We start from the raw sequence: 10,069 nt of genomic DNA, 5'->3' as shown, positions 1-10,069 counted from the left end.
GAGCTAAGATAGAATCTCAAATCCTCTTCTTCCTGAATGTCTGGCTCTGAATCTCCTCAAGTTTCCCTGAAGTTCTCTCGGGAAGTCTTGTCCTTCCCCAATCCCAACTGCTTCCTTTCAGACTGCCTTTCAAACTCAAAGTCCCGGGAGGCAGCCTTGGTGGCTCCTTATCTCCTCCCTGAGAATAGGCTTGTGGGAACTCCTTACTGACTAATGAGCAAGATCCTTTTCAGAAGTCTAAAGGTGTAAACTCCTTTTAAAGGTTTGAACTAAAGGTGTGAACTCTGAGCTAGAGAATTGTTTAGACAACCTGAGGTAGCACACCTCGTAATCTCATAATCCTAACAGAAATCATATTTACAAAACTCTAGAAATACTATGTGAATGCCAGTTTTCTTTGATACTTAAAGCATTTCTGAAATGTTTTCCATTCATTCTAATTTGAACCTGAAAACAATCCAGCCTGTTAGACTTCAGGTCTTATTAGTCCTATTTTATAGAAGGAAGGTTATGTGATTTGACCATAATCACACAGTATATTACCTGAGTCTTCCTGATTCCAAAACTAATACTGTCTATTTTTCACATTTTTTTGAGGCATACTTTCACTTTCATAGAGTTGAGAAGAGGTCTTTCAAAATTTATATTATAGAAATATGTGGAAGTCAATGATAAGGCATAAGAAAGGAAGACTGGGACCTAACACTCAGGGTGATCAAAACTTAGGCCATGATTAACATGGAACAATGATTCTCTATGGGGGCAGCTAGGTGGCACAGTGGATAGAACACCAGCCTTGAAGTCAGGAGGACCGAGTTCAAATGTGACCTACTTTACACCTAACTGTGTGACCCTGGGCAAGTCACTTAACCCCAATTGCCTCAGGGAAAAAAAATCATGGCCTAAGGCATCATAGAAATCATAAACCACTGCTGCCATTTTATAGGCAGGAGCTTTTCAATTTAGAGCTGGTAAAAGCAATTAGGAATTAGCTCAGCCACTTATAGCTAGTATAAGTAAAGAGCAGAGAGAGAGAGAGAGAGAGAGAGAGAGAGAGAGAGAGAGAGAGAGAGAGAGAGAGAGAGAGAGAGAGAGAGAGAGAAAATAGAAATTAAGCTTCTAATATTAGTTTATAGAGCAATAACATTCCAATTCATTAAAATAAGAGAAATTCACAGAAATACAGAATGTCTTCTAAACTGATAAAAAGAAAAATAAGCAGCACCACAAACAATGAATATGATGAGTATAATAACCAGGGAATAAAACAAAGCCAAATGCTTTGGAATTGGGATGTATCTAGGCCTTGGAGAAGAGATGAATAGATGTTCTGCTCTTTCACAGGATGTAGAGGAAAAACTAGCTGTCTACAAGACAAAGTGACAGGCTAAGTCCTTTTCAGGACTAAGTCCACTATGAGATGCTCTCTCCCTCCTCATAGCATCTTCCCTTTAATGGCTTCTTCCAAATCCCTTTCCTTGTCTATTTTACCTCTTCTCTTTGTATGTAACCTTCTCATAAATAAAGGTGGATTTTTGCAAAAAAAAAAAAAAAAAAAAAAAAAAAAAAAAAAAAAAAAAGCCAGGTGACTTAATGGATAGAGGGTACACTTAGTCAGGAAGAACCAGGTTCTCATCTTAGGCATTCACCATCTAGATGGCCCTGAACAAATAACTTTTACAATTGAGGAAACAGACCACAGTATAAGGAAATTGGACTTTGAGACTGAGCAAGTATGAGGACTGGGTTGGGAGGACTGGGCTTGCAGGGAGGTCCTGAATTGGACCTCTCATGCACTCTACCCAAACTGAGTCTAGATGGGAAATGCAGTGATCCCAAACTGAAGGCACAAGTGAGTTGCTGCCCATAGAATCAACAGCATGTTTCCACAAAAAGTATGAATTTCCTTCAGGATCTGAGTCAATAGGGATTGTAAAAACTAGAGGCTAGAGAAGACAAAAATTATGAAGTCTTTTGGATGTGATAATTGTAGAGGAAGAGAATAAGAAGAGGCTTCTGGAAAGCATAGCATCACATCAAAATTAGACAGTCTGTGCTGCTTTGAATTAAATGTGGAATATTTTTAGGAGGATGAAGACATCACTAAACTGCAACTTGAGAAGGACTTCTGCATATAATTGGAAGTCAAATTAAAGCAAGAGTATAGGAAGCATGAGCCAAGTTCCTCTACTCATCATTCTACAACATGAACAGGTTTTTGTTGTTGTTGTTGTTTTGTTTTGTTTTTGCCCATGTTGGAGAAGCTGGATCATTTGAGATGCTGCCTGGTGACCCTGACTGAAACAAAAGCATGAATATAGGAAAAATTTGTTAGCATGAAGGAGATCCTACTCTTGCTCTAAGAAAGAAATTATAATGAAAAAGATGTGTTATGTAAAGGGGAAGATACCTCTTATCTGTCTTGGAAAAACTTGTAGCTCTATAAGACTAGCTCTGATAGCTTCAGTCAGAAGCAGATCGGTTGGAAGAGTTGATGATTCAGAGTCTGAAAAGAGTGATTGAAGATTTATTGGCTCTGCTCTTGGCTATAGAAGCATTTTTTTCCAATACAGAGATAAGTAGGCCTTGGCACTCTACTATAATGAAGGCTATCAAGAGAAATTGCTCCAGAACAAGGAGATCATTATACACTTTAACAATATTATATGATGATCAATTCTGATTGATCTTCAACAATGACAGGAGCCAAATCAGTTCCAATTGTTTAGTAATGAAGAGAATCAGCTATACCCAGTATATGGGAAATATACTATGGGAAATGAATGTGGACCACTGTTATTATTCACTTGCATTTTTGTTTTCCTTCTCAGGTTATTCTTATCTTATTTCTAAATCCGATTTGTCTTTCTTTTTTCTTCTTTTATTTTATTTTTGAGGCTGGGGTTAAGTGACTTGCTCAGGGTCACATAGCTAGGAAGTGTTAAGTGTCTGAGACCACATTGGAACTCGGGTCCTCCTGAATTCAGGGCTGGTGCTCTATCCACTATGCCACCTAGCTGCCCCTAAATCCGATTTTTCTAGAGCAGCAAGATAACTATATAAATATGTATACATATATTGCATTTAACATATACTTTAACATATTTAACATGTATTGGTCTAATTGCCACCTGGGGGAGGGGATGGGGAGAAGGAGGGGAAAAGTTGGAACAAAAGGTCAATGTTGAAAAATTACCCATGCATATGTCTTGCAAATAAAAAGCTATAATAATGATAAAAAAAAAAGAGCTATCGCTCCAGTTTCATAATGGTGATACAGCTAATAAAACCTTGCTACAAGGTGCACAGAAAGCTCTTTGATGGTATCCAGAAGTGAGTTAACTCAGTGCAATTGACATCACAAGTTATCGAGTTTACAAGTACTTAATACTTAACAGGGTGATATAGAGTTCACACCTATTGAGTATGGTGGAATGATGTAATCATCACAGAGTACATAAGGGCTGAGACAGGAGAAGAGAGACCAGAAGACAGAGACCCTCGTGGTGGTTGTCCTTTACCTCTCCTCCAGAGAGCTAGCCGGGCCCCAGGAGAAGGAGACTGACTGTGAGGGACATAAAGACTTTGGCCTTAATTCCCGACTATCCTTGCGAATATTCTGCTGAAACCAAAGCCCATTGGGCGGACCCTCACAAAGCTAGCCAGAAGATTACATTTTGGTCGGGGGCTCTACCCTATATATCGGGTTCCTCTCCTCATAAATTCGTTGCTCCGTCCGGAGGAGTGAAGAAGAGCTCGTTTACGTGTCCTGCGTTGACTGTTTTGCTTCTCTGCTCTGCGTACCGCCGCTATTGGCATCATGTCGGTGTCCCTGAGCGCCCTCGGGAAGCAACCCCCCATTTATTGCACGGCTGGGGCTGTTCCGGTTCGCAATGAGAAAGGGGAGATTTCGATGGAGAAAGTGAAGGTGAAACGTTATGTGTCGGGCAAGAGACCAGACTTCGCCCCTAAGGGCTCCTCAGATGAGGAGGATGAGGGATTTCCATTCCTTAAGAAAGTCAAGGAGCAAGAAGCAGAGCCCAAGGAACAGGAAGAGGATTCACCTAGCGATCCCCGGCTTCGGCGTTTACAAAACCGCATCAGGGAAGATGCGGAAGAAAGGTTGGCCCTGCATCGGCTAATAATAGAGCCTGAAGTGATAAGAGAAAGTGATTCTAAAGCAGCGGGAGATGCAAGGCAAATGGAGCGAGAGGACAGTAGGGAGGAAGAGGAGGAAGAAATTGATGAGGAGGAAATTGAGCGGAGGCGGGACATGATGCGTAAGCGAGCACAAGAAAGGAAAACTGAAGAAATGGAAGTCATGGAAGTGGAAGAAGAAGAAGAAGAAGAAGAAGAAGAAGGGCATTCTGGGAAGGAATCCGAATCAGAGTGGGAGTATGAAGAATGTACGGACAGTGAGGGTGAAGTGGAACCCCGTCTCAAGCCAGTCTTCATTCGAAAGAAGGACCGGCTAACAATTCAAGACCGTGAGGCGGAAGCGCGGAAGCAGAAGGAGTTGGAGCAGGAGGCAAAATGTCTGGCTGAGGAGAGGCGCAAGTATACTCACAAGATCGTGGAAGAAGAGGCAAAGAAAGAACTAAGGGAGAACAAACGTTCCTTGGCTGCCCTAGATGCGCTCGATACAGATGACGAGAACGATGAGGAGGAATATGAGGCATGGAAAGTTCGAGAGCTAAAAAGAATCAAAAGGGACAGAGAGGAGCGAAAAGCGAGGGAGGAGGAGAAAGCAGAGATTGAAAGGATTCGAAACCTGCCGGAAGAGGAAAGAAGAGCTGAACTCCGAGCGAATGGCAAAGTCATTACCAACAGAGCTGTCAAAGGCAAATACAAGTTCTTGCAGAAGTACTATCACCGGGGTGCTTTCTTTATGGATAAAGAAGAAGAAATATACAAGAGAGATTTCAATGCTCCCACCCTGGAGGATCATTTCAATAAGACTATTCTGCCCAAAATTATGCAGGTCAAGAATTTTGGACGGTCAGGCAGAACTAAATATACCCATCTTTTAGATCAAGATACCAGTTCCTTTGATTCAGCTTGGAGTCAAAAGAGTGCCCAAAATACCAAATTCTTCAGAGAAAAAGCAGCTGGGGTACAGGATGTATTTGAAAGGCCATCTGCCAAGAAGAGGAAAACTACTTAGGATTCATTCGTTCAACTCGACACATGGGGAATTTGTTTTTGGTGGTGGGTTTTTCCCCCCAAGATTGTTCATGCAAAACCTCTTTTCTGGCACTTTTTGAGCCTAGTATTTTTTTTTAATGATTCTAAAGGGACCCTAAAACGAAGGACTGGAAGAGGGCATTCTATTTTTGATTAGCCTCATGGTGGCTCTGCCTCCTCCACTAAAACCAAGGTTAGTCGGGAGATCTTCACAAAGATATCCCAGACTTTACAAAAAACTGCAATCTCTGGAGGAGGAGCGGAAAGCACAAATTGAATTGTAGGAACAAGAGTCAAATGTCTGTGGTAAATGGGCAGAAATTCATGGAGTATGTGATAGAACCGTGGGAGATACATCATTTAGAGAAAGAAAGTAAAGCAGGAGCGTCAACATATTTTATGGGAATGCACATAAGACTTCCTAGGAAGAAGACAGGCCTGGGATCCAAAAGAACGGGCAAAGTTCTCAAGCCATTCTGGGATATTGTTTTCTGGGAGCAAAAAAGCCAAGTAGCAGCCAATGGCAACATAGCAGAATCATTGACTTTGAGACTCTTGGCCATTCCTCTTTCAGAGAAACTTCTAAATTTGCTTATTCCATTACCATTATCTCTTATTGTATTATGGCATGGTATCTAGGTATACAAGAATGTATCTTAAATGTATTTTCAGAGATTAAAAATATTAATAAAAATGCTATAAAAACTAATAAAGTATGTGTTTTTTAAAGCTTCTTCTCAGGGGTAGATATGACTTTATGGCTCTTGGTACACATGATGCATATGCTGTCAGATGCAGTTGTGTGAGTTTTGCTTAACTGCCTAAAGCATTTTGTAGCTGGAGACAGAAGGCAGGTTCAAATTATAACTATTCTACTCACATCTGGGTAAGATTTCTAGAGTTAGTTTCTACACCTGAAAAAAGTGAGTTCATTAGGGTATGTGACTTTTTAAGCATCTGCTTTACAAGGGGAGGAAAGGGAAGGAGATTCAAGAAAAATAACTGATTCTTAATCCAAAGAGTATCAAAATGTATATGTTCAAAAAATTTGTCTTGACTGTAGGGCATAATTTTTAAAAGATATAGCGATTTTCAGTCAAAAGTTTCCTGACTTTAAAGGCCCTTCATAATCTAGATATATTCATTATTTCCTTATACTCACACTTCACACATCTCATTCTAGTTAATATCTCTCAAGAATAGACCTCACTGCTTCCATATATTTAATCTTATTCTTCCCTTTTGGGGGGATGCACTCTATATCACCCCATTTCAGGCAATTCCAAATATTCTTGTTCCAACCAACTCTGGTTCCTTCTGTTTCACAACATAGAAAACAACAGAGAGATACCTCAAAGCACCTGTGACTTAGTATAGTTTATTTTGTTCGTTTTACTGTATGAAAAAAAAGTGCTTCTACAACCAGGAACAGAGAAAAAAGCCTTTGCACCATATTATGATAAAAACTATTAAGAAAGTTTGTTCCAGCTTCTTGATGTTGAGATAGTATAATTAAAACATTATGAGGTACACAGAATAAGGAATTGGAGAGACAGTTTCAGACCTTTGACAAGATTTCAATGATTTTCCTTGTGTGTGCTTTGATTCCATCTCTTCCTGCCCTGCCACCCCCAAGGGCAAACCTCCAAGCCCAAAGATCAAATATAATTCCTATCCAGGTTCTAATAAGTGAACAGGAGCATTGAGCTGAACAAAACTAGTCAAGAGTATTCAAGGCATGATGTACCTAAATGACATCTTCTAGCTTTTGGCTTTACTGAGAACAAATATCAGCAATCCTCTTGCCTTAGTTAAGTCAGAGAGGTGCCTCTTTTCCTGATACCCTACCGAGATGATTATCCAGTCTGTAGATTCCAATCAGAACAAAAATACAAACTATGGGCATCCACCTCTTTAATGAGAGCTGACATTGGCTCCAAGCCTCCAGAAGTGAATTAAGAAAGGGAGAGTATCTCATTGAAAAAGGCTCCCCTCCCAAATTTCTCTCTGCTCCTAAGAGATTAAAAATCCCTTTAACGATTGAGGGGAGGGGAGATGAGAAGGACATCTGTGCAAGCAGAAAGAACCCCAGGTTTTATCAAGTTCTAATCGGTCTTCTTGCTTTCATTTGCTTAGAACATGTACTTTAACATATTTAACATGTATTGGTCTACCTGCTATCTTGGTGAAGGGGGAAGGGAAAGGAGGGGGAAAAATTGGAACAAAAGAATTTTCAAGGGTCAATGCTGAAAAATTACCCATGCATATATCTTGTAAATAAAAAGCTATTATATATATATATATATATATATATATATATATACACACACACACACATATATATATGTATATGTATATGTATATGTGTATATTATATATGTGTGTGTATATATGTATATATATGTGTGTATATATGTATATATATATGTGTATATATGTATATATATATGTGTGTATATATGTATATATGTGTGTGTATATATGTATATGTATATATATACATATACACACACACACTCACATATATATATATATATATATATATATATATATATATATATATATATATATATATATATATATATATATATATATCTGTTTTGCAACCTTTGGTCCAACCTATAAAAAGAAATTGTGATTTGCTTCTGCACACTCCTAAGTCACTTCTCAGTTTGTGAAGCTAATTCTAGGATGTGCCTGGGATTTTTGCTTATCCTATCATCCTGTAAACAAGAGAGGCCTTGCATATTGTTTCCCCCTACTGTAATGCTCTTTTCAAGAATTATCTTAACTTTTTCCATGGTGAGAAATGCAACACATGAGCCCTGTCTTTGGGGAATCACAATTTTTTCCACTAGACTGAAGTTGGTATGATATCAGGAAAGCTAAAGATTGACATGTGGATGGATGGGATTTGTCCACCCTATCAGGCAGAGCTGTAACTAGAATGAGGTGAGCAGGGCTTTCTATTGGAACACCATAAATTAAAATGGCTTTGATTTCACTCAAATAGGGGAGTCCTATTGAGGAAACTGTTCCCAATGCTGATTAATATTTGCTGTGCAAATACTTCTCCTGGATAATAGCCTTGACCACTCAGATAGATTCTCAGAGTTTTTTGTGGTTATATCATTAATAGTTATCAGAATTATGCCAAAAGAGCTATCAAAATGTGCATACTCTTTGATCCAGCAGTGTCTTTACTGGGCCTAACATCCCAAAGAGATCTTAAAGGAGGGTAAGGGATCCACATGTGCAAAAATGTGTGTGGCAGCCCTCTTTGTAGTGGCAAGAAACTGGAAGCTGAGTGGATGCCCATCAGTTGAGGAATGGCTGAATAAATTATGATATATGAATGTTATGGAATATTATTGTTCTATAAGAAACTATTAGTAGGATGATTTCAAAGAGACCTGGAGAGACTTACATGAACTGAAGCTAAATGAAATGAGCAGAACCAGGAGATCATTGTACATGGCAACAAGATTACACAGTGATCAATGATCACTGATATATGTGGCTCTTTTCAACAATGAAATGATTGAAGCCAGTTCCAATGATCTTGTGATGAAGAGAGCCATCTAGAGCCAGAGAGAGGACTTTGGGAATTGAGTATGGATCATAACAGCATTTTCATTCTTTGTTGTTGTTTGCTTGCCTTTCATTTTCTCTCTTTTTTTCTTTTTGATTTGATTTTTCTTATACATACATATTTATACAGTTGTCTTACTGCAAATCTTGGATTTAACATATTTTATCATGTTTAACACATATTGGATTACTTGCCATCCAGGGGAAGGAGGGAAAAGAAGGTGGGGAAAAATTGGAACCCAAGGGTTAATATTGAAAAATTATTCATGCATATCTTTTGAAAGTTAAAAAGACTTAAAAAAACTTATCAGAAATAGAGTTATCATTCCCATTTTCCTGATTCTGAAGCCAACTTTCTACCCTGCCTTTAAAAATAGATGATCTTCAAGATGGCAACATCTAAAAGATTCATTTGATTTTTTCAAAGGAGGTGCTAAGAAAGGTATGATATGTGGCAAACTAGGTTGCAAGGATATAATTAACTTCAGAGAAACAGCTGTTAAGGAAAGATGAACTGAACATTTGGTAAGGGTACAGCTAGACAAGATCCTGAGTGCTCTGTGAGCATACCATGGTATGTAGATAAAACACAAGTTTCTTTTTCCTCCAAAACTGATCTTTAAAAAAATGATAAATTATTTAATTAAAAAAAACCCAAAACTTTGGAGGGAGAGGATAGAAAACTCAATCTTTACTCCACCCAGAAAAAAAGCAAGCAATAGCAAAATATACATGTTAAACCACGCAAAACATTTCTGTTAGTCATTTTGAAAAAAGTAAGAAAAGTAAAATGGAAAATTATACTTTAATCTTCAGAAGTTATCAGTTCTCTCTCTGGAGGTGGATAACAATTTCATCACAAGTCCTTTGGAATTGACTATATTGATCAGCACAATGATCAAAACCTGTCATTTCTAGTTAATCTTCACATAGTATTGCTGAGTACAATATTATCTTGGTTCTGCTCACTTCACTTTAAATTTGTATATACAAGTCTTCTTGGGTGTTTCTGAAACCATCTCTCATTTCTTTTATCACAATAGCAATCCATCACAATCGTAGCACATGTTCAGCCATTCTCCAATCGGTGGGCATCTCTTTCCTAATTTTTTTTTTTGCTACATAAAAAATTGTTATATTTTTGTATATAAAAGATCTTTTCTTTTTTCTTTACTTCTTTGGAATATAGACTTAGTGGTAGTATTAATAAATCAAGGATATGCACAAAAACCATGACTTACTAAGATACAATGGTCAAGAGCCACAGAATGGATTGCATTTTGCTTTGTTAGAG

The 10,069-nt window shown here is 38.2% G+C and overlaps 1 pseudogene; it reads left to right on the top strand.

The window, feature by feature from the left end:
• Window positions 1-3,820: 3,820 nt before the first annotated feature.
• LOC141551786 (microfibrillar-associated protein 1 pseudogene) lies at window positions 3,821-5,164 on the top strand (annotated as a pseudogene).
• Window positions 5,165-10,069: the final 4,905 nt, after the last annotated feature.

The sequence above is a fragment of the Sminthopsis crassicaudata genome, chromosome 1 (genome assembly GCF_048593235.1).
Source record: "Sminthopsis crassicaudata isolate SCR6 chromosome 1, ASM4859323v1, whole genome shotgun sequence".
Classification (NCBI taxonomy): domain Eukaryota; kingdom Metazoa; phylum Chordata; class Mammalia; order Dasyuromorphia; family Dasyuridae; genus Sminthopsis; species Sminthopsis crassicaudata.
This window is presented reverse-complemented; position numbering and strand designations above follow the sequence as displayed.